Here is a 25,300-nt window from a genome sequence, read left to right on the forward strand (position 1 = left end):
TTTCACATATCCACTTATTACCTGCTGTGGTTTCAAACTGGTTTGAGTGTATCCTCACCCAAAGGTTCACACACATGGAGATATTTGTAGCACAGAAATAGCAACTGACCAGCTCCTGGATTCATTATGTGTTAATCCAAAAGACTATGCTGCTTTTATTGGTGTCAGTGTATTGACACTGCTAGGTAAGTGCTGCGACTGAGCTATAACCCCAGCCTCAGTTGAAATTAAAAACAAAAGACGAAAGAAAAAAACTCCACCTTCTTTTCATGGCTCAAAATAATGGCCCAAGCTACACCTCGTTCCAGAGGCCTTAATTTTTTAAACATTTTTTCTGCTTAAAGACAGCTGTGCTCATACTTACAGAATGTTTGTGGCACGAAAAGCTTCTCTAAGAAAAGGTTTTCCAGGGAAGTTACTCACACATGACAGAAGCTAAAAGGTGGCAGAGGAGGCATTTCCCCCTGCACTTGTGCCGATAAACATCCCTGTGGTTTATAGTCACCTTCTATAGTAGTTCAAATATGCATTAGGTTTTATACAAATTATTGAAAGACTTCAAATGATAATTTTGAGGCCTCTACACAACACAAATTTCATTATATGATACTTACCAGTCCTTTTTTTTTTTATATAATGAACTGCATAAAAGGAAGAAAGAAGTCCATACGTGGCTTAGGTTTTCATTTAAGAATGTGTACTGTTGTAATACTTGTTGTATTACTTGAAGGCCTTTAGTCTTCCAGCTATGCTTTGAGATGTGCTGTAGTGCATCTTGTATTATACACAATCTACACATAGAGTACGCAACAAAAGCACCCTTACCATAACCGCCGTCTGATGGTACTCTTTATGGGTAGTGAAGACAGGAGCTTCATTTTTTTCAAAATTGGCCCTTACGTCTGACATTCCTTCTCAAAAAAGAAATGCGAGATGTTATATTAAGATAATGAGCAGTTGATATTAGAGTTCTCAAAGTTACGAATTAGAAAAAAAGTATTAGTTTTTGAATGGAGGTGGGATTTGTGTATACCATAGCTTATAGTGGAAGTCAGAAGAGAACTTTGGGAAGTTAGTTCTCTACTTTCACTTTTATGTGGGTTCTGAGGAGTGAACTGAGGTCATCAGGCTTACATGGCATGTGCATTTAACCACTGAGCTACCTTACCAAGGCAAAGTTATAATTAGTATCATAGAGAAGACTTAATCTGTGGAATACAATTCAGATTAAAAATGATGGCATTGAAAATTCACCCAACAACATGCAATTTTCCATTTGGTTCTGTGAAAACTCAGGATCCACAATATGCCAGAGAAGGTTAACAACTCTGCTTGGATCCATACCACCAGTCCCTAACTAAAAGCTGGAATTCTGCTCTTCATTTCTGGACAAAGGCCTTACACTGGGGGGATCTTCAGGACATTCCCAGGTCTGCTCAGTGAACACCACACCTCATCTTGTCCTCTGTTCCCCTTCACAGCCCTACCACCTCTCCTCCTTGACCTGAGTCAGTAAAGACATCAGTAACACAGCCTCCCACCTCAATGTTTTATGTCAGTAAGAATTAGCTCCTCTACTCACAAGAAAAAGAAATAGTCGGGGTGTACAACGTTTGTGCTGGGGGATTCTGACTCTAGGTCAAGAGTCTCACAGCATGCCCTCAGAGTGCACTCAAGTGCCTTCACTAACAAAGCAATGAGAATAGGGTGTGTAGCATTGGTGCCATAGGATGAAGAGTGTAGCAGCTATGGCCTGGCTGATGATGACTGAAGAAGAAATGCAATGTGATGGAGTGGACACAGGGCCTAGAAAATATTTTAGGATGTTTAGCCACAAAGAAGGCATAGAAATAGGGAAAGCCATAGAGGAATAATGTAGTCAAAAAAATAGTTGCTTCAGTGTATTCCATGAGATTGTTAACTGTGGTATAAATAGTATTGCTCAAGAAGAGGACAGACATTTTATAAGCACCAAGTTAGACAACTAAGCTTACATAAGGTATATACTTAACTACATAACTTTAGACTAGACTAAAAACTTATATAACTGAAATGTGAAATTATGAAATCCACAGTTTACAGTTGGTGAGTTCCCCATCCCTATATCAATGATTGGTACAAGATTAGACAAAAAAATAACTCAGTATTTTGCCATTACAACGGAGCTCCGAGTCAACCTTACCTTATCACCCACTTGAAGTAAAGTGGTCTTCTGTCTACTGTATCCAGGCAACTCTAGAATGCACACTGATTAGGAGATTGGCTGAGAACATAAAAGCCACTGACTATGATTGGTCCTAAGAGGTAGGGCTGTGATTGGTCAAAACACAAGTTTAAGTGACTGTGGTTACTGTTAAGAGCAAGGCTGTGATTGGCCTAAAACACAAACTTCAATGACTATGATTTGTTCTCAGAGTCAGTGTTGTCATTTGTTCAAACATAATCCTTAATGAATGTGATTGGTGGTTAGTGGTGAGGCTGTGATAGGTCTAAAATGTAAGCCCCAATGACAGTGGCTGGTTCTACAAGGCATAGCAGTTAGGCTCAATGAGTCTATAGGGAGACATTCAGCAGTTGCTGCTTTCCTGATTTGATCTTTTAAACATATGTCTCTATATGTTATATTTTGATTACTTTTATTTTATTAAATGTTTTCCCTGAATGTATGTATACCATGTGTATGTCTGACACCTATAGAGATCAGAAGAATGTATTATCTCATTGAACTTGAGTTACAAATAGTTGTAAGCCACTATAATGGGTACTGCGAACCAAACTCAGGTCCTGTGCTGGGGCAAAAAATGTTCACAACCACAGAACCATTTCTCTCTCCTCCTCGAGTTATATTCTGTTGCCTCTCTGCATAGTACCACACAGAAAAGACCACTGTCCCGGGACACTAGAAAAGGTCCATAGAGCAGACAAGTCTTTAGGCTAGAAATGTTCCCAGTCTTTGGCTAAGAGCTCTAAAGCTAGCTTGTGTTAATGGCTAAGAAATGCCCCCAATTCTTATGCCTATGCAAGATTTATAACACTAGCTGCTGCCAAAGGATGAGACAATTCAATATCTGAGCCTGCCTTGGATTACAAGTCTAACTACAAAGCAGGAGTGGACATTCTCTACTTCCTAGGATCAGACAATAACTGGAAGGCTCAGTAGGCAAAGAGTCTCAATACCAGAGGCCTGCACAAGAGCTGCCATACTGTAGGGTGTCACCTCCTGTTGCTCAGATTACTCTGGACATTTTTCATTTTGGTTTTATTTGCTTTAACATGGGAAACAGTGTAACCTAGCTGCCCCCTCAACTCACTTTAGGTCCTTAAACTACTGATCCTCCTGCCTCCAGTCCACAAGGACTAGGATTAGATGCCTCTGCCACCATGTAAGATTCTTCATGGCTTAGATGGAACACACATCATCCATATCACCATCCCAGTATTTTGTGATAACTTTGTGAAGTCTTTTCCCCATTAATCTAGCTGTGGAAAATAAAAAGCCCCAAATCCTGCACAGTAATTTATGAGTAAGAATAAAATACAGAATGGGCCTTTACTTACTAGATATCAAGAATTATTATAAAGCTTCAGTATTCGAGATTGTTGACAACACTGAAGACATGTAAAATATAAGGAAACAAATGTGAAAGACACATAGCACCAATAAGATCCTTGCCAGGCCTTCCACCCGCTGCCACACTGACCTTTGCGTTCTCAGCATTATCTACAGGGCCTAGAGGCATGGGAGCTCTGTTTATGGCAAAGGAGGGGAAGGACAAGTGGAACCTCAAGAACAAGGCCTTGCTCCACCTCTTGGCAAGACCACATATTACTCTCTGATCTTCAGCAAGTGAATTGGCATCTCTGTGCCTCAGTTTGTTTATCTGCCAAATAGGAATGAGGCTAAAAGTGCCTGCTTCAAAGAGTTGCTCAGAGAGTCAGTGAAGTGATCAGTTAAAGCTGGCCTGGTATTTACCAGTGAGCTTAAGACACAGTGAGTCTGACTTGCATTCTGTACATTGGGTGCCTCCTCTTTCTTGGAACTAGGGACCATGTATCTTTTGACATCACTGGAATCTGGCACCGGGGCTTGTGGGGTGCTACTGGAGAGGTCAAACTCTGGCATATCAGGATATCCAACTGAGTTCAGTCCATTACACTGGACTCCCTTTCTCAGTGGGGCTCTCCCTTCCCCTGATCTGAGACCTACAGATCCTCTCAGGAGTATCATGTAGCCCTCAGGGAGATTACAACCCCAACCGTTTCCTGGTAAGAAACTGTTCAGCAAGCACCTCCAGCCTCCAGCAAATGACCTTTATTATTACCTGGAAGTTCTTCCTCCATCCGTAGGATAATTATGAAAGGACCGCATGCTACTGCATGTTAATGAGATACTGTATCCCTGCATGTAAATCAAGTGTCCTGGCACATAGTGTATCAGACACCCTCAAACCTCTCCCCACTGCCCAAGGTTTACAAATAAAAGTCAGCTGGCTGACTGGCTGGCTGGCTGGCTGGCTCTCTTGTGCTCACGCCATCCTTCTACCATGACCTTCTGAGACTCCATTTATTCTGGGGAAGAATCACTGTTGAATGCCTGGGGCTTGAGTGTTGATCAAGGCAGGCACAGTGATGGCAGAGCTGCTACATTGCTGATAGCTAGGTGCTGACCACTGCTGAAGCACCACCAGCCTGTGTCTCACCTGACCTGTCTGCCAGCCAGTTTCAAACATCTACCTGCTTCTTCTGCCATGCTTGGCACAGCAGCTAGACAAAGGGCTATAACATGTTTGGTATCATCATGGCCATGTAGAACTCCAAATTCTCCACTGCCTTCTGATATCAGAGCTAAACTGTAACACTCCATGGAAAACTCAATTTCCACCTCCCATGGTAAGACCAGGAAAGTCACGTAGGACATGGGCCTCACCCTAAAGCACTTTAGCATGTCCTGAGAAAACCAGGACCTTTGACCTCAAGGTCCATTCCTTTTCATTCAGGAGCAAGAGGCATCTGGACAGAGCCACTGTCTTATCCACAACAGGTGTTTGCTAAATCTTTTTAGATCAAAAGTTGGATTTGCTTCCTCCCTCAGCAAACCTTGACCACCCTGTCCTCCCTTGTCCCTCAACTTCACCAGTCCTATCTCCTCCTCTTCCTGTTTTTTCTCTCCCTTATGCCTTCTTGCATTTCTGCCTATACCTATTTGCAGCCACATTAATTATTTTCCTGACATGCTTTCAACAAAATCAAACCTCTCTGTGAGTCTTCCTTTCCAAGCCTCACTTCACCTTCAAGTCCTGACCTTTCCTCTACAAAAGACTCGTGTTTCTCTATGAATTCTTCACCCTCTACACACTAGTCACTGGTTAGATTGTAGTCTCAGTTGTACTCCTTCAGTCCTTTCCATGGTGGCCCTCACCTCACTGCTCCAGACTGTAACTGCATTTGGAGACAAGGTCTTTAATGAGGGAACTGAGGTAGAATGGGTGGGCACTGGTGCAATGTAACTGCGGTCCCTATTACAGGGGGCAGATAAGACACAGTCATATACAGAGTGTGATCCTGTGAGTGCACTCACTGTAGACCGCCATCTACAAGCCAGGGAGAAAGATCTCAAGAAAGAACCAACCCTGGCAACATCTGGACCTTCAACTTCCATCTTTAAAAACTGAAAAAGCAATATATTTTTCTGTTCAAATCACTGTACTTCAAGGCTTTCCTCTGATATCCCAAAGTCACATATCCTATATTGTTCAGTGATGTCATATGTCAGGTACACTTCTAGGACCTACAAATAGAGATGACAATGAGCCAAGCACGAGCCACTACCTCTTGTACATTAGGCCAGCCTCTCTCCAGGAAGTCAAATATGCAGAACAGTGAATGAAGACTGGCTGTATGGAGAAAAGTGGAGCAGAGTAAGGTAGCCATTGAGGGCTCTACTGAGAGGATGTGCTTTTTGCTGAAACCTGAAGGACAGGAACTATCTTGTTCTGGATACACAGACTTACAGGAGTAAGCACCACCAAAGCACAGCTTCCTCTAGTATGTTTTAAGGTAGGGGTGGGAATCATGCAAGGCCTCCCAGGCCATCACAGGAGACTTTGACCATCAGTTTAAATGGCATGGAAAGAAACTGAAGGCTATGAATCAGGGAGCACCATAATCTTTTCTGTCTTCAAGTAACCCGTCAGACTTATTTCCTAATGAAAATGAGATGTCACACGTAGAAGTTAGGACACTTTTGGGAGGCTGCTGGAACAATCCAGGAGAAACGTGACACTGACTTGTATCAAACAGTGGGAAGGAAATAAAATTCTAGATGGAGTTTGATGGAAGAAATGTGAATATTAGATGACAGCATGAAATTTAATGAATACTTACAAACTGGAGTCAAGGAGGGTGCTCAGAGTATTAGTCAAAGAAACATGAATGATGGAGGTGGTTTAACTGAGATGAAGAAGACAGGGTAGAGCCGGTTACATAGAAAGGTCTAGAGTCCTGAGTCAATATCAAGGCTGGAAATGGGAATGGGCAATTATCATTTAATTACTATTAAGCCACAGGACAGGCTCTTGGCAAGATTCTGTATGTGGTACAAGAGAAGCACCTTCAGAACTAGGCCCTGAACAATCCTACATTTTAAGGCAGAATAGAGGACAAGGAGGAAATGCAAAAGGTGAAAAAGGCGGATGGCCTGGCAAGAAGTGAAACCACCAGGCTATGGGGGAAACCAACAAATGGCAGCATGAAGATTGGGGAAAGGGGGGGGCAACTGTAATCCCAATCCCTCCCTTGAGAGATTTATACAGGTGGTTGAGTTTAAGAATACCCTGGGCTTGGTAGGAGTGCCAACCCAGGCAGATATTCAGCAGGGATGAGTATAGTCTAGTGATATGAGGGGAGAAAACTTGCAGTAGTCTCCTGGGAGACAGAAGGGTGGATGCTCTCTGGAACTTTGGCGTGATTGCAGGGCTGCATCAAGAACCCATCTGAGGATTAATGGCCCTTACTTTAATAAGAGAGTATTTACTCAGGGTGGCTGTGTGGGTTTCTGCAGCCACATTCAATTGCACTGGTGCAGGCTCAGAGTTGTGGTGTTTCCACATGAATATAAGGAAATGACACAGGACTGTCAAAAAAAGTATGCGGATTCAAGGAAAATATTCACACAACTAATTGTCAACTTCTGGCTGCACAAGGAAGGCTAGAAGGAAGGAAGGAGGGAAGGAAGGAAGGAAGGAAGGAAGGAAGGAAGGAAGGAAGGAAGGAAGGAAGGAACAAGCCATAATTTGGTAAGAGCCAGGATTTGGTGAACCAGACCCAGAATCTGTACCTGGCTGTTGGGGAGCTGAATGCAAAATAGGAAATACAGAGAAGAAAGCAGCTGTGGTGGTGAGGAGAGAAGTATGCTGCCAAGTAGGACCACAAAGCATGTGTCAACACAAAATCACCAAGAATGTGTACATCCCATGCCTTGGATTCACTGCGAAGCTGAGAGATGCCACGCCCATGACTGTCCCCTTACCCCACAGCCTCACTGCTCCCTTAGGCTCCCTTGCCCTGTCCATCACCCCAACACTGAGCTCCTCCCTCAGCTGCACTTCTCATCCCTTCCTCACCCATGTCCTTGAGCCTTTTCTCCTTTTTAAAATAAATAAATAAATCGCAGCACTCCTGTACTCCACTTGATTTATAAGTTGAACTTTCTGAGAGGGGTGCCTACATAGAAGGTGTTAAAAGGTCCAGGTTGCTTAGCCCTCATTTGGTAACTAAAAATACCAAATACTACACAATCAAAAACCATTGGAAAACCAACACAGTTGAGTGAAAAAGTCCACCCTTGAAAACTTTGTTCCAGATACACAAGTCATTTCAGGCTATGTGATAAGGTTTATTTTAAACAAAATTGATTTGCATTTCTCTGATGACTAACGAGGCTGAGCATTTCTTTAAGTGTTTCTCAGCCATTTGACATTCCTCTGTTGAGCATTCTCTGTTTAGTTCTGAACCTCATTTCTCAATTGGCTTATTTGGTTTGGTGGTGTTTAATTTCTTGAGTTCTTTATATATTTTGGATATTAGACCTTTGTCAGATGAAGGATTGGTGAAGATCTTTTCCCAGTCTGTAAGCTGTCGCTTTGTTCTACTGACAGTGTCTCCTGCCTTACAGAAGCTTCTCAGCCTCATGAGGTCCCATTTATTAATTGTTGACCTTAAGGCCTGGGCTGTTGGTGATCTGTTCAGGAAGTTGTCTCCTGTGGCTAGTCCCATGAAAGACTTTACTTACCAGGAAAGTGGGTCAGAGGGGAGGACATACTATTGGGACTTTAGGTGAGAGAAGCATGGGAGAAAGGGGAAATAGAAGGATCCAGAGGGTCCTGGAAACCTACAGGAAGAACATTATGACAGGCGGATCTGGATCCTGGGGTCCTGTTCAAACTATAGCACCAGCCAAGGACAATACATGCAGTAAACTTCCAACCCTACCCAGACCTAGCCAATGGACAGGACATTCTCCACTATTGAGTGGAGAGGGAGGTCTGACTTTCAAACAAACTCTGGTGCCCCATTTTTGACCAATCCCCTGCATGGGGAGGCCCGGTGGCACTCAAAGGAAGGATAGAAGGCTACCAAGAAGAGACTTGATACCCTATGAGCATATACAGGGGGAGGAGTTCCCCCTCAGTCACAGACATACGGGAGGGGAGTAGGGGGAAATCAGGACGGAGGGAGGAATGGGAGGATACAAGAGATGGGCTACCAATTTAGATGTAATACGAATAAAGTAATAAAATATTTTAAAAAATAAAAAATAAAAATAAACAAAATTGAGTCTATGTTTGGATTACAGTCTCATTCCTATGACATTTGATTATATACATGTATATTCCAAACACCAAAATCTGTATCTCTTCTTGCCTCAGGCATATGAAAGAAAGTAGACTGTTTGGCACTCTCCACTGCTTCTGGCATCCACTGGGGACATTGAGTGTTAGGCCCCAAGAGTAAGGGGAGAAAAGTATATTTGGACACAGGGAAGGTTCTTCGCTGTTGCTAAGATCCACGTGGCTCCTTCTGCAAATGTCACAGCTACTGGATAGAAGCTCAAGACAGGGTACCGAACTGGATGTCTTTGGAGTAAAATATGTATTAGAAGAGTTAGTAACACTCTGGAGAGACAGCAAGGATGAGGGTGCTCAAGCCCGTCTGTGGATTTGGAGTCCCTTTTTATACATTTTATACATTTCAGAGGAAGGGAAGCAGCCCCATGCCGGGCAACTTATGAGCAGTCCATGCTACGCACTATGATCAGGCTGTCTGTAATTCCTAGGTGGCAGGGATGAATGTGTGACCTTTAGGGTGTTGGGGAAAGGGGAGGAGAGAACCATTTAGTTAATGTGTTTCCATCATACCTGTGTTTGCAACACTAACTACTGATAGCTTGGAGTGTGCTGATCTTGGGCCTGTATGGAAAGTCAACTATCATGGCAGCTTTAAAAAAAAAAAGTATCACTTCAGAAAGATCTTTGAAGGAGAGTCTTGCATTAAAAGATCCATGATGGGTAGAGTCCTCATCCCCAGTGAGTGATCTCGCAGCTCTTCTGTCGCTGGTCCATACCTGCCACACCAGAGCGTGATGGTGTGTATGGATCAGAAGGACTTCTACGTGGGCGATGAGGCCCAGAGCAAGAGAGGCGTCCTGACCCTGAACCCCACTGAACACGACATCGTGACCAACCGGGACAATATGGAGAAAATCTGGCACCACACCTTCTATAACAAGCTGTGTGAGGCCCCCGATGAGCACCCTATGCTACTTTCCGAGGCCCCCCTGAACCCCAAGGCTAACCGTGAAAAGATGATTGAGATCATGTTTGAGACCTTTAACACCCCAGCCATGTACGCAGCCATCCAGGCTGTGCTGTCCCTGTATGCATCTGGTCCTACCACTGGCATTGTAATGGACTCTGGAGACAGGGTCCCCCACACTGTGCTTATCTATGAGGGCCACACTCTTCCTCATGCCATCCTGCATCTGGACCTGGCTGGCCGGGACCTGACCTCGTGAAGATCCTGACCAAGTGTGGCTACAGCTTCACAAGGAGAGCTGAAAGGGAAATCGTGCATGACATCAAAGAGAAGCTGTGGTATGTTGCCCTGGACTTCTAACAAGAGATGGCCACTGCTGCATCCTCTTCCTCCCTGGAGAAGAGCTATGAGCTTCCTGATGGCCAGGTCATCACAACTGGCAATGAGCAGTTCTGCTGCCCTGAGGCTCTTCTCCAGCCTTCCTTTCTGAGTATGGAATCCTGTGGTATCCATGAAACTACATCCAATTCCATCATGAAGTGTGACCTTGATATCTGCGAAGACCTCTGTGCCAACACAGTGCTGTCGGGTGGCACCACCATGTACCTAAGCATTGCTGACCAGATGCAGAAGAAGATCACTGCTCTGGCTCTTCGCACCATGAAGATCAAGGTCATTGCTCCTCATGAGCACAAGTACTCAGTATGGATCGGTGGCTCCATCTTAGCCTCACTGTCCACCTTCCAGCAGATGTGGATCAGCAAGCAGGAGGTCAATGAGTCCAGGTCCTCCATCGTCCACCACAAATGCTTATAGATGGACTGTTACTAAGCTGCGTTTTAACACCCTTTCTTTTGACAAAACCTAACGTGCCCAGGGAGGAAAAAAAAAAAAAAAAACGGGAGACAACATTGGAATGGCTTTATTTGTTTTTGTTTTATTTTTAATTTTTTCTAAAGTTTTTTTGTTTGTTTTGGCACTTTTGACTCAGGATTTAAAAACTGGAATGGTGAAGGCAACAGCAGTCTGTTGGAGCAAGCATCCCCCAAAATTCTACAATGTGGCTGAGGACCTTGATTGTACATTTTTTGTTTTGTTTTTTGTTTCGTTTTAGTCATTCCAAGTATCAATGGGATATGGCTACAGGAAGTCCCTCACCCTCCCAAAAGCTACCTTTAGTCCCTAGAGGAGGATGGCCAAGTCCACTCCCTGAGTTCACACTGGCGAGGTGACAGCATTGCTTCTATATAAATTATGTACTGCAAAAATTTTTTTAAGCCTTCTGCCTTAATACTACTTTACTTTTGTTTTTTAATTTTTGAATGGTCAGTCAGCCATCCGTGCTCCCCCTTTGTTTTTTGGTCCCCTCAACTTGATGTATGAAAGCTTTGGTCTCCCTGGGGGTGGGCTGAGGTGTTGAGGTAGCCAGGCCTTGCCTGTGCACTGACTTGAGACAATTTAATAAAAGTGCACACCTTACCAAAAAAAAAAAAAAAGATCCATGAGTAATGTGGGAGGCCCACAGTTCTTGACCATTCATTCTATACGAGGAGAAACACTGCTGCTTCAGACTAAATAGGGCACAGAGATTATTATATGAAAAAAGGCTGTCTGAGCACCAAACACCCACATGCAGAAGGCATCCAAAGGCTGATGAAATAATATCCTGGAACTATGCAGTGCCTTATATGGGTGACAGAAGGGTGACTAGGGTGGGAGTGTGGACCCTGAGTGCGTAGCTGCTGCTGGTCAACAGAAAGGGTGAAGCCACCAGCCTCGTTCTTTCTAGGTCTTGAAAACGAACAGGATTTGGTTTCCTTGCATTTAAAATTTGTTTGCAAAAATGGTGGCTTGATTTCATTGTACTCTCCCTTTGTGAATAGGAGTGCATATCACCAGTATTCCAGATCATCATCAAAGTTTGGGAGCCACTGAGAGTCTCTTGATGTTCAGAGCTGTGCTAGCTAGAAAGGCATCGTACCCTAAAAGGGACTATACCCAGAACCGAACCCACACTTAATTTATTTTTAAAAATATATTTTATTAATTTATTCATATTACATCTCAATGGTTATCCCATCCCTTGTATCCTCCCATTCCTCCCTCCCCTCCATTTTTCCCTTACTCCCCTCCCCTATGACTGTGAATGAGGGGGACTTCCTCCCCCTGTATATGCTCACAGGGTATCAAGTCTCTTCTTGGTAGCCTGCTATCCTTCCTCTGAGTGCCACCAGGCCTCCCTATCCAGGGGATGTGGTCAAATATGGGGCACTAGAGTTCGTGTGAAAGTCAGACCCCACTCTCCAGTCAACTGTGAAGAATGTCCTGTCCATTGATTGATCTGGGTAGGGGTTCCAAGTTTACTGCATGTATTGTCCTTGGCTGGTGCCATAGTTTGAGCAGGACTCTTGGGCCCAGATTCACTTATCATAATCAATTAATTTTCTTGTAGGTTTCTAGGACCCTTTGGATCCTTCTATTTCCACATTCTCCCATGCTTCTCTCACCTAGGGACACAACTGGATGTCCTCTCCTCTGTCCCACTTTCCTGGTAAGTGAAGACTTTCATGGGACATGCCCCATGACTCTTTCTGCTTCTGGGTTAACTCACTCATTATGATCATTTCTAGTTCCATCCATTTGTCCACAAATTTCTGCAATTCCTTGTTTTTAATAGCTGAGTTTAAATGATGAAATTTGAGATTTTGGAACTGATAAATTTCAGATAATAGTGATTCTTTTTAGATGCTGCTATAATAAATGGATGAAATATTTGGGAGCTATAGATGGGATGAACACAATTGTACATGAGAGAAACCTATAAGAACATGCTACAGATAGCCCAGTTACAGTCTCTCCAGAGTATCCACCTTCTTGTCTCCATAACCAATGAATATGTTACAAGTCCAGTGAAAAAATAAAGCTGCAAATGTTATTACATGCAATGATTATCAAATCATAAAATATGGACATGAGACGCTCTCTGGGTTGGTCCACTATGGTCCTTAGCATACTGCAAAGGAAAAGGATGACAAAAAGAGAAATGAGCCAGAAAAATGTCATGTGACAGGTCTGTACCTCCCGTTGCTAGATCTGAAGATGGTGGAAGGATCAAGGAGATCACAAACCAAGGCATGCAGAAGGTTTCAAAAGCAAAGTTTGGAATGGACAACCACCTTGCTGACACCATGGTTACATCCCAAAGAGACCTATGTTGGGTACCTACTATGCAGAATTGCAATATAATTAACTTGTGCTGTTTCAAGGCACTAGGTTTATGGTTAGTTGTTACAGCAGGAATACAGAAATACACATGAGAATAGAAACATTCTACTAGCGATTCTAAGCAATGCTTTATTCTTTTTCTTAATTGATTTTTTTTTTACCTTACATCCAGATCGCAGCCCCCTCCCTCCTCTCCCCTAGTTCCCGCTCTCCTACCCTCTTCTGCCTTTACTGCTGCCCTTTTCATCACCCACTTCCTACCAACCCACCCTGGCACATCAAGTTGCTTCAGGACGAAGCACATCCCCTTCCACTGAGGCCAGCTAGTGGAAAGTGATCCACAAGCAGGCAATAAAGTCCGTGTCAGAGACAGCCCCTGCTCTGCACTCAAGGGGACGCACATGAAGACCAAGCTGCCCATCAGTTACATATGAGTCAAGAGCCTAGGTCCAGCCCATGCCTGCTCTTCGGTTGGTGATTCAGTCTCTGTAAGCCCCCATGGGCCTAGGTTAGTTGACAGTCTTGGTCTTCCTACAAAGTTCTTGTCTCCTCTAGGTCCGGCTATCCATCCCTCCACTCTTCCACAGACTTTCTGAGCTCCACCTAATGTATGCCTGTGGGTTTCAATATCTGTTTCCTTCCGCTGCTAGTTGGAGTTTCTCAGAGGACAGTTACGCTAGGCTCCTGTCTGCAAGCATAGCAGAGAATCATACATGGTGTCAGAGGCTGCTTCTCTCCCAGGGGTCGATCTCACATTGGACCAGTCATTGGTTGGACATTCCCTCTATCTCTGCTCCATTTTTATTCCTGCACATCTTGTAGGCACAATAAATTTTGGATCAAAGGTTTTCTGGATTGGTTGGTGTCCCCTTCCCTCCACCGGAAGCCCTGACTGGCTAGGAGGTGGCCTCTTCAGTCTCGATGTCCCCTGATGCCAGGAGTCTCAGCTAGAGTCACCCTCATATACCCCCAGGAGCCTACCCTGTCGTGACTCTTCAGCTCGTCTCAGAGATGGCCTCTGCCCACAGTTTCTTTTCTCTCTGAAAGCCCTCTGTCCTCCTGGCCCTGCTCTCCCCACATCTGATTCCTGCCCGAGCTTCCCTCAGCACCCTCTCTTCTATCCTGTACCCTCTCTTCAACCACTTCTGCTCTCCATTCTACTTCCTCTTCTGAATGAGATTCAAGCATCCTCCTTTGGGCCCTCTTTCTAATTTAGCATCTTTGGTTCTGTAGATTGTAGTATGTTTATCCTTTACTATATGGCTAATATCCACTTATAAGTGAGTACATACCATGTGTGTCTTTCTGAGTCTGGGTTGCCTCACACAGGATGATCTTTTCTAGTTCCATCCATCTGACAATTTCATAATTACCTTGTTTTTAGTTGCCTAGTAATATCGCACTGTGTAAATAAACCACAATTACTTTATCCATTCTTCAGTTGAGTGACATCAAGAATGTGTCCACATTCTGGCTATTATGAGTAAAACTGCTATGAACACAGTTGAGCAAATGTCGTTTTGTATGGTGGAATATGTTTTGGGTACATGCCCAGGAGTGGTAAAGCTGGGTCTTGAGGTAGAGATATTTCCAATTTTCTGTGAAAGTGCCATATTGATTTGCAAAGTGGTTGTACAAATTTGCGTTCCCACCAGAAATAGAGGAGTGTTCCCCTTTCTCCACATCCTCACCAGCATGTGAGGTCACTTGAAATTTTGATGTTAGACATTCTGGTAGGTGTAAGATGAAATCTCAGAGTCATTTTGATTTGCGTTTCTTTGATAACTAAGGACATTAAGTACTTCTCTAGGTGTTTCTTGGACATTCGCTATACCTTTGTTGAGAATTCTTTTTTGCTCTATACCCCATTTTTAAAATTGTGGTGTGTGTTTTGTTGGTTTTTAATTTCTTAAGTTCTTTATATATTTTGAATTTTAGCCCCTTGCTGCATGTAGGATTGGCAAAGATCTTTTCCCAGTCTATAGGCTGCCAGTTTGTTCTGTTGACAGTGCCTTATGCATTACAGGAGCTTTTCAATTTCACAAGGTCCCCTTTATTAATTGTTGATCTTAGAGCCTGAGCTGTTGGTGTTCTGTTCAGGAAGTTGTCTCCTGTGCCAATTAGCTCAAGGCTGTTCCTCACTTTTTCTTCTAATATATTTCGTGTTTCTGGTTTTAGGTTGAGTTCTTTGATCCACTTTGACTTGAGTTTTGTGTAGAGCGATAAATGTGGCTCTATTTGCATTTTTCTATATACAGACATCCAGTTAGACCAGCATCATTTGTCGAAGATGCTTTCTTTTTTCCATTGTATGGCCTTGGCTTTTTTGTCAAAATCAAATGCCCATAGATGTGTGGGTTTACTTCTGGGTCTTTGATTTGATTCCATGGATCAACCAGTCTGTTTCTATGCCAGTATCATGCTGTTTTTATTACTGTTGCTCTATTGTACAGCTTGAGATCAGGCATGGAGATACCACCAGAAGTTCTTTTATTGTATAGGATTGTTTTAGCTATTCTGAGCTTTTTGTTTATCCAGTTGAAGTTGAGAATTGTACTTTCATGGTCTGTAAAGAATTGTTGGTAGTTTTATGGGAATTGAAAATAGACCTCTTGAAACTGAAAAGCTTCTGTAAGGCAAAGGACACTGTTAATAGAACAAAACAGCCGTCCAAAGATTTGGAAAAGATCTTCAAGAATCCTACATCAGATAAAGGGCTAATATCCAAAATATAGAACTAACTCAAGAAATTAAACATCAACAAAATAACCCAATTTTTAAAATGGGGTGCTGCTTAAGCAGGGAATTCTCAACAGAGATCTCAAGTAGCCTAGAAACACTTTTTAAAATGTTCAGCATCCTTAGTCATCAGGGATATACAAATCAAAACGACTCTGAGAGTCTGTCTTACATTAGTCAGAATGGCTAAGAAAAAAGAACTCGAGTAAAAGTAAGCTACCTGGTCTTCAACTCCCTCAGAGACTTGAGAAGAAATAAACTTGATTATCTGAATATGCCAGGAGTGCAGGTTAGTAACTCTCCAAATGAAAATATAACAGAGACAGTTTTCTACCTGAATAGTCTCCCAAAACTCTCTATAACGTTGAGCATCTTCTTCGGCCTTCTGGCCCAATATCTCTGACAGAAACTTAGTTTTACAATGAAGCTTAGTTGTTTAGGGGTTAAGATGTATTCAGGTCTAGATAGGTGTTCTAAGTTGATAATGACAGTATGTGATGGAGACTGATTTACATTCAGAAATGTAGATGCACCAAGATAGGAAAGATGTCTTCTTCAAGGCTGTCAAATACAAATAGCTAAAACACTAAGAATGTAACATTTATATAATTCCTGATTGTGTCATGGTTCTTCTTGCTATAGATAATCTATTGTGTGTGTGTGTGTGTGTGTGTGTGTATATATATATATATATATATATATATATATATATATATATATATATATATATATACACACATATATATGTTAAAATAATTTTTTTTAAGATCCTAACGTATAGCTTATATTTTAGCCCTTTGAGGTCACATAGTGTCTTTTCTTGGGAAGTTTAACTTTGCTTTCTATCTTTGTCTTAGTGTCAGATGGTCTCCTGACCCAGGACAGGTATGTAGGAGGAAAATTTAAAACAAGCATGCTTGGGTTGGGAGACAGGGTGTCTAATCCAACTCCAGAGCCAGCTCTTTAATAGAGTAGTACAGCATGAAGCAATAGAATTTCAACCAAAATTAATGAAAAGAGATGGGGAAGAATATGCCATTCTCACCAAAGGAAAAGCCTACCAACAGGGCATTCCAATTCGGAACATCTTTGACCAATATCCAAGGGCACCCAGAGTTATTTTAAAAAATATAAAAAAATCCAAAACAAACTTGTTATTAAAGGTAAAAGCACAGAACGATGCAGATACCTCAATTGTGGGAGAATTCAGTGCCCCATTCTATCCAACGGACAGATCACTGAGGCAGAAACATAATAGAGAAACAATGAATCCAATGGACCCAATGGTTATCTACAGAACTTTTCACCCAACAAAAAAGAGTACTCTCTCTTCTTTGTGCCGCATGGAACCTTCTCGAAAATTGGCAGTATATAGTCGGACACAAAGAAAAACCGTATACAAAAATTGAAATTACTCATTCTGCTTTCCCAGATCACCATGGATTAAGATGGATCTGAACAACAGAAATATCAAAAACCCTACACAATCATGGAAAATGAGCAACTCCCTACTCAGTGACAACTGGTCCAGGGAAGAAATTTAAAAAAAAAAGAAACTAAAGACTGTCTAAAATTCAATGAAAATGAAGGTGCAACATACCCAAGCTTATGGGACACAATGAAAGCAGTACTAAGAGGAAAGTTCATAGTACTAAGCGCCTTCATACAGAAATTGGGGACATTACATACTAGTCAATTAACAGCTTCTCTGGATGCTTCCACAACAAATGAGGCTGACACACCCAAGAGGAATAGATGGCTGCAAATAATCAAACTCAAGCTGAAGTCAACAAACTAGAAACAGAGAACAAGACTAAGAGTGAACAGAAGCAAGAAGCAGTTCTTTAAGAGGAAGAATGAAGGGAATCAAGGGGCAGTCCTATCAGAAAGTCAACAAGATAGACAAAAGACACACACTTAGCCAAACTAACTAAAAGGCAGAGAGAAAATATCTAAATCAACAAAATCAGAAAGGAAAAACAAAACAGAACAACATCTCCATAACCCCTAGGAAAAGAAGCAGTCATTGTATGTCTCCCAACCAGGGGGGGGAAAAAGCCTCAGGGCCAGATGATTTTAGCTCAGAATTCTACCAGACTTTCAAAGAAGAGCTAATACCAATACCCTTCAAAATATTGCACAAAATAGAAACAGAAGTAATATTGCAAAACTCACTTTATGGGGCCACAATCATTCTGGTACCTAAAACAGACAAAGACCCATCAATGAAAAAAAATTCAGGCCAATTTCCCTTATGAACACTGATGAAAAATATACTCACAAACTGAATCCAAGAACTCATCAAAGATATCACTGGCCACGACCAAGTAGGCTCCATCCCAGGCATACAGAAGTGGTTCAACATATAAAAGCCCATCAACGTAATCTGTCATATAAACCATGGAAGGAAAAATGAAACATGATCACCTCATTAGATGCTAAAAATCATGTGGCAAAATTCAACACCACTTCATGATAAAGGCCTTGGAGAGATCAGGGATAAAAGTTCTGATAAGATGGAACACTGACTACTTACTAATTACTCCCAAGCACAAGATTTTAATTTCCCTTTGGTGGTATACTGAATATAGACCTGAGGGTGCCTCTCATCATGCTAGAAACAAGTCTGCCCAATCTGTATACCAATTCTTCTGAGTGAGAAAAGAATGTCCACGCTTTTACTGGGTCTCAAAGGCATAAGCCTACCCCAGATGTCTTATAGACACAACTTTAACTTTTGTCCCTAGTCTGTATGTGCCTCAACAAGTTTTTACCTGGCTAACAGACTCCATCCAGAGCTGCTGAGAGCTGGACCTACGGGAAGTTGATATAAACCAATCTCAAAGATGGGACTACTCTCTGTCTCTTCAGCTGGATCAGCTAAACAGATGCTTTTGGTAAGTGCCCCATTACCTAGCCTTTGACTACCTTTTCAGCCTTTCTAGGCCCCAATAACAGCACCCCTAATGTCACTAGGGAAAAAAAGTGACAGAAGAGAATGACATTGCCCATTGTCCCACTTTATAGGCTGAAATGCTGAGTCAAGGCCAACTCTCTGGCAGGAGGGACAAATGGCCACAAGGAAAAAAGCTCTTAGTTCTGTTTAAACCAGTCAACCTTGCCACTGCATTTGGACTCGGCTGTTGGGTGGTCTGGTCAGAGAGTCTCTCAAAACTTGGGTAGAGCATTCATTGTTAATAACTCCAAATATGCCTACTTAAGATAACCAGAGCTGAACACTTAATATTCCTTCCAAAAAGGAAATAGGAAAGAGGCTTGGCCCTTCCTGGGAATGTCCAGTCCAAATGCAGCCCACCTAGGAAAGCACTCACAGCCCCACCCACAAGAGTTGCTGCAGCACACACAAACAGGTTCCCTCTTCTCCACTGCATTCAGTAGTTTTGCCAACACTTTACACTTCACTCAGCCCTCATCTTGTCCATCAACTGGCCAGACAGGAGGCAGACCTGTCACTGCTCAAGTCTCCTACCTTGGCTTACAAGCTCTGCCCACTATGCCTACATCATCAGCCTCAGCTGCACTTAAGCATCAAGCCCCGCCTTCCACTACTACCTAAGTCATCACAACCCCATTAAAAACAACTCCAGTAAAAGCTACCACAGCAGAGAAAGCTTCTGTTCTCCCACCTGCACCTACAGCTCTTTAACTCAGCACTCACAGCTTCTCCCTGTGAATGTACAATGCTTCACTACCCCCTACAGACAGGGTTCTCATCCCCTGGGGCTCAACCCCCACAACAGCTATGTATGTTGAGGTTCCATTTGTAACAGTGTCAAAATTCCAGTAATGAAATAGCAACAAAACACATGAGGGGCTGTGTTAAAGAGTCACAGCATTAGGAAGGTTGAAACCCACTGCCCTTCCTTGACCTTTGCAACCAAAGCCCCCACCCACTACACTATCTCAGCAGGTCACAGTGCCCCACTGCTACAGGTGTTCTCTGCCAAATGAAGGTCAAGTGAGGATTCAGCCTTCTGCCCCCTCCTCAGAAAGTGACCACTCACATCATAGCCTTGGCCTGGTGCTCTGCATTCCCTGCTCACTTATCTCACCACTCACACAGCCCAGCCCACAACAACTGCCACAGCAGAAACAGCCCTTGGACACTCTTCTCCTTCGGCAGGTCCAGGCAACACTCAGTAGTTATCAAAAGTTATACAGACACAATCCAGCACTGAGCTAAAGGCCAGACTACATCAATCAAGCCCTGCTTCAGCAGGAGAGCTCAGTCCACCACTCTTCAGTCAGCTCTCACAACCCCACACTAGTATACACCTACAGTACCCCATCCTGCTCTTAGGGTGACCCTGCCCCCTCTCAGGTCAACATCCAGAGCCCAGCCCTATTTTGTAAGAGTTAAGTCCCTTAACTCCATGCTGCAGGATCCATAGCCATGCCCCCAACACCCCACCACTTCTGCTTCCCTAGTAATTTACTGGGCCCAACACATCCAGGTTGGCCCTAACACCTGTGCCTCAGTATGTCTACCTTTCTGGCTCAGGTCTACGCACTCCAGAACACCGCCCATCCCCCTCCCCTGCCAGTACCTTTTCCCAAGGGATTCCACAGTGCACAAAGTTTCCTTCTCTAACACTTACTAGGTCCAGATCCACCCACCCTTCCACCCTAGCCTACAAGCCCCGCCCAGCACTATGACCTCCACAGTCACAGCCCCACCCACAAGAGCAGCACCAGTCCTCCTGCTGCAGGGCACCCTATCCTTACTTCCACGTTTTCTCAAGAATCCTTCTCCATTCAGCCCTGGCTCATCCCCTGACACTCCTTTTTGACTTCTTTCTGGGCCTGCTGTTATGGACCCTTGCCCCTGCCCTCTTTAGAGGTCCTCAGGATGTGCCTGATCCAATAGTGTCCCTAATGGTTAGAGCAGCCTGCTCCAGTGATCTCACAGTGGTCTGCAGAAGACCAAACCTCAAATTTCAACACTCAGGAAGCAGAGGCAGGCTGAGAACTGAGTTCAAGGCCAGCCTGGTCTACAAAGTGAGTTCAGGATAGCCAAGGATACACAGAGAGCCCCTGTCTCTGGGGGAAAAAAAGAAAAAGAAAAGAAAGAAGAAAGAAAAAGAAAAGAATAGATGTGTCAGGGGCTGGACAAAGGCACCTGAGTGGATGTCTGTAAACTTCCCTCAACAGTTTTACAGGAGCAGCTTGGGCAGGTCTAACCAATGGTACTCTGTGGTGCTGTGCATCCCCTCACCTGGGGTGGGTGTCTTTCGACTTGAACCTGGATGCATGGCCAGGACACTGTGAGCTGGAGGCCTGTGCTACCTGATGACCACAAGGCTGAGCCCAGAATGGGACCCTAAGACTGAAAGCCTAGGAAACCCCTCGAAGGGAAGGAAACTCTGGAGCAGAGTTTGTGCCCTTTGCCCTCCTGTGGCTGTGATCTCCCTCCTGGAGGGTCTCAAGCATTCTCTGTGTACTTTAAACAACTTACTTGAGATTTTATAGGTTATGAGAAAGCTTCTTGCGTTTTTTTTTTTGCAAATACCTATCCATCTCAATCTTTATATACAAACCCTTATATATCAAAATATGTTTATTTTAGCTGCATCACATTTCTATCTATTAATACCATGAGATTGAATAGTACTATAGAGAAAGCCGATCCCACTTTAATATAAAATTTCCTGAGAAGGCCTGCTTAGAACAACTAACTACTCTTTTTTCTTTTCTTTTCTTTTTTTTAAAAGATTTATTAAGTACACAATGTTCTGCCTGCATGTAAGCCATCAGGCCAGAAGAGGGCACCAGATCTTGTTATAGATGGTTGTGAGCCACCATGTGGTTACTGGGAATGGAACTCAGGACCTTTGGAAGAACAGCCAGTGCTCTTAACCTCTGAGCCATCTCTCCAACCCAACTAACTACTCTTTAGGGAATTGAGACACAACCGAGGCTACCTTCCTTTAGCAGCTCGTTACCCCTTACAACTTTAAGTATTTTGTTGTTGTTGTTGATGAAATTTGTCAGTGGCAAACTGTTAGTTTTTGGAAGTACTACGTTACTGTTATGTATCGTGTAAAACTGTATAAAAAGTAAACTAAACATAACATCAAAGTCAAAACATAAACTTCATGTGTCCATGAAGTTGACCTCATAGGTAGTTGATAGGGTGGGTGGAGAAGAGAGGAAGGATAGATACATTGTAACTCTCCCACAGACAGGGATCTCAACACATGGGTTGCACCCCCCAAACCAGCTATGTATGTTGTGGTTCCATTTGTAACAGTGGCAAAATTCCAGTAATGAAATAGCAACGAAACACATGAGGGTCTGTGTTAAAGAATCACAGCATTCAGAAGATTGAAACCCACTGCCCTTCCCTGACCTTTGCAACCACAGCCCCCACCCACTACTCTATCTCAGCAGGTCACAGTGCCCCACTGCTACAGGTGTTCTCTGCCAAATAAAGGTCAAGTGAGGATTCAGCCTTCTGCCCCCTCCTCAAAAAGTGACCACTCACATCATAGCCTTGGCCTGGTGCTCTGCATTCCCTGTTCACTTATCTCACCAATCACAGAGCCCAACTCACAACAACTGCCACAGCAGAAACAGCCCTGGGCCCCCTTCTCCTTCAGCGGTTCTGGGCAACATTAAGTAGGGACCAAAAGTAACACTGACACAATCCAGCACTCAGTGAAAGGCCAGACTATCTCAATCAAGTCCTGCATCAGCAAGAGAGCTCAGCACACCACTCTTCAGTCAGCTCTCACAACCCCACACTAGTATACACCTACACAGCCCTGTCATGCTCTTAGGGTGACCCTGCCTCCTCTCAGGTCAACATCCAGAGCCCAGCCCTATTTTGTAACTGATCACCTAGCCTCCCAGACAGGCAGCCCCTTACCTCCACACTGCAGGATCCATAGCCACGCCCTCAACACCTCACCACTTCCTGCTTCCCTAGTAATCAGGTGGGCCCCTCACACCATGGTTGGCCCTCACACCCCTGCCTGAGTCTGTCTACCTCCCTGCCTCAGCTCTAAGCACTCCTGAACACCGTCCCTCCCCCACCTCTGTGCGCATCTGTTCCCAAGAGATTCCACATTGTACAAAGTTGCCTTCTTTAACTCTTACTAGGTCCAGATCCACCCACCCTTCCACCCTAGCATACAAGCCCCGCCCACCACCATTGACCTCAGTAGTCACAGCCCCACCCACAAGACCAGCACCAGTCCTCCTGTTGCAGGGCACCCTATCCTTCCAAGTTTTCTCATAGACTCCTTCTCCATTCAGCCCTGGCCCATCCCCTGACACTCCTTTTTTACTTCTTTCTGTGTCAGCTGTTATGGACCCTTTCCTGCCCTCTTTTGAGAGCCTCAGGATGAACCTGATCCAATAGTGTCCTTAATAGTTAGTGCATCATGCTGCACTGATCTCACAGACTGCATGTCTGAAGACCAAGCCTGTAATCCCACCACTTGGGAGGCAGAGGCAGGTGGAGAACTGTGAGTTCCATGCCAGCCTGGCCTACAAAGCAAGTCAAGGACAGCCCAGGGGACACAGAGAAACCCTGTCTCAGAAAAAAAAAAAAGAAAAGAAAGAAAAAGAAAAAAGAGAAAGAAAAGAAAAAATGTGTCAGGGGCTGGACAAAGGCAGCTGAGTGGATGCTTGTAAACTTCCCTCAACAGTTTTACAGGAGCAGCTGGGGCAGGCATGAGCAATGGTACTCTGTGGTGCTGTGCACCCCCTCACCTGGGATGGGGGTCTTTGGGCCTGAACCTGGATGCATGGCCAGGACACTGTGAGCTGGAGGCCTGTGCTGCCTGGTGACCACAAGGCTGAGCCCACCCAGCGACCCTAAGACTGAAAGTCCTGGAATCCACTGGAAGGGAAGGACACTCTGGATTAGAGTTCATGCCCTTTGCCCTCCTGTGGCTGTGACCTCCCTCCTGGAGGGTCTCAAGCAGTGCTGGGTCTGCCCCACCTCCTGCCACCCACTCTTTGTCCTTCCTTCTGACTGTGGAGGCAGACAGGTGGCAAGCTCTGTGCTGCTCCTCCTGGGCCCTCCCCTTCTTGCCATTAGGCTCTGAGCTCAGTGAGGAGGCCCAGGTCAAATGTCCTGTGTGCCCTGAAACTCCACTGACATTGATGCTCTGCTCCTTCTCAACATCATGCACAGCAGTGGGGTTTTGCTTAAGGACAGGCCATGCAAACCTGGGGTTTGGTGCTCTTGTGCCTGTCTGTGCAGTTTGAGAGTCTGGGGTGGGGGAGGGGAAGTGGCACTCACTGGATAGGATGGAGGTTCTAGAGAAAGGCTCCACAAGGTCCTGCCAACAGAAGTGGCCATGCCTGAGAGAACACAGAGGAGGGAGTGTTCCCTTGCCCTATTCAGGTGTCACAACTGTGTGAGTTGACATCAGCATAGAGACAGTCAGTCCTCTGATTGTCCTGCCTGCTGACTCACTCTGAGGTCACTGCCTCCAGTACCAACCCTAACTTCAGCTGAGAAGCATTTACAGAAGAGACCATGCTGCCCCTTTTGGTCAACACATTCTGGACTGTTAGGTCCAAAGACATCTAGTTCCCCTTCACCAAAAGGAACCGCTTCCCTTCTGACAGGCAAAATGGGCAGATAGCTGTGTCTGATGCCTATGAGCACAACAAAACTCATGCTGGCTTTCTGGTTACTTCAGTATAACAAATGTCTGCTTAAAAATAAGTAAGTTTAAAAAAAAAACACACAGCAAGGATTACTAAGCATGGTTGCTGGGATCTCACTGAATGACTTACTTTGTGATCATCATATTTTACCTGGGTAAAGAAATCTTTATTTTGTTTTATAGATAGGATTTCTTTCTTCTCTCTCTCAGGAAGTTGTCTCCTGTGCCAGTATGTTCCAGGCTCTTCCCCACTTTTTCATCTAAGTGACTTAGTGTCTCTGGTTTTATGTTGAGGTCTTTAATCCACTTTGATTTGAGTTTTGTGCAAGGTGACAAATATGGGTCCAGGTGCATTTTTTTACACATGGACATCCAGTTAGACCAGCACCATTTGTTGAAGATGCTATCCTTTTTCCATTAAATGGATTTGGCTTCTTTGTCGAAAATCAAGTGTGACCATATGTGTGTGGATTCATATCTGGGTCTTCGATTTGATTCCACTGATCAACCAGCCTGTTGCTGTGCCAGTACCATGCTGTTTTAATTACTATTGCTTTACAGTACAGTTTGAGATCAGGTATGGAGATTCCTCCAGAGCACATTTTATTGGACAAGATTGTTTTAGCTATTCTGGGTTTTTTGTTTTTCCATATGAAGTTCAGAATTGACCTTTCAATGTCTTTAAAAAATTGTGTAGGTATTTTGATAGGGACTGCATTGAATTTGTAGATTGCTTTTGGTAGGATGGCCAGTTTTACTGTGTTAATTCTCCTGATCCATGAGCAAGGAAGATCATTCCATCTTCTCAGGTCATCTTCAATCTCTTTCTTCAGAGTTTTGAAATTTTTTTCAAACAAGTCCTTCACTTGCTTAGTTAG

General features: G+C 43.9%; 1 protein-coding gene and 1 pseudogene across 2 annotated transcripts in view; one reads left to right on the top strand and one right to left on the bottom strand.

The window, feature by feature from the left end:
• The window catches only part of LOC311601312 (uncharacterized protein), a 40,236-nt gene extending 21,565 nt beyond the window's left edge, over positions 1-18,671 (bottom strand). The window contains exon 1 of the transcript XR_014780470.1: positions 18,059-18,671. The gene's annotated coding sequence lies outside the window, so the exon portion shown is untranslated. The remainder of the gene's footprint in view (positions 1-18,058) is intronic.
• On the top strand, positions 9,575-10,673 carry LOC311601438 (actin, cytoplasmic 2-like; annotated as a pseudogene). The gene has a single exon. The product of its transcript is annotated as an actin, cytoplasmic 2-like (transcript).
• Positions 18,672-25,300: the final 6,629 nt, after the last annotated feature.

Source organism: Acomys minous (genome assembly GCF_964271855.1).
Source record: "Acomys minous genome assembly, chromosome: 7".
Taxonomy (NCBI): Eukaryota; Metazoa; Chordata; class Mammalia; order Rodentia; family Muridae; genus Acomys; species Acomys minous.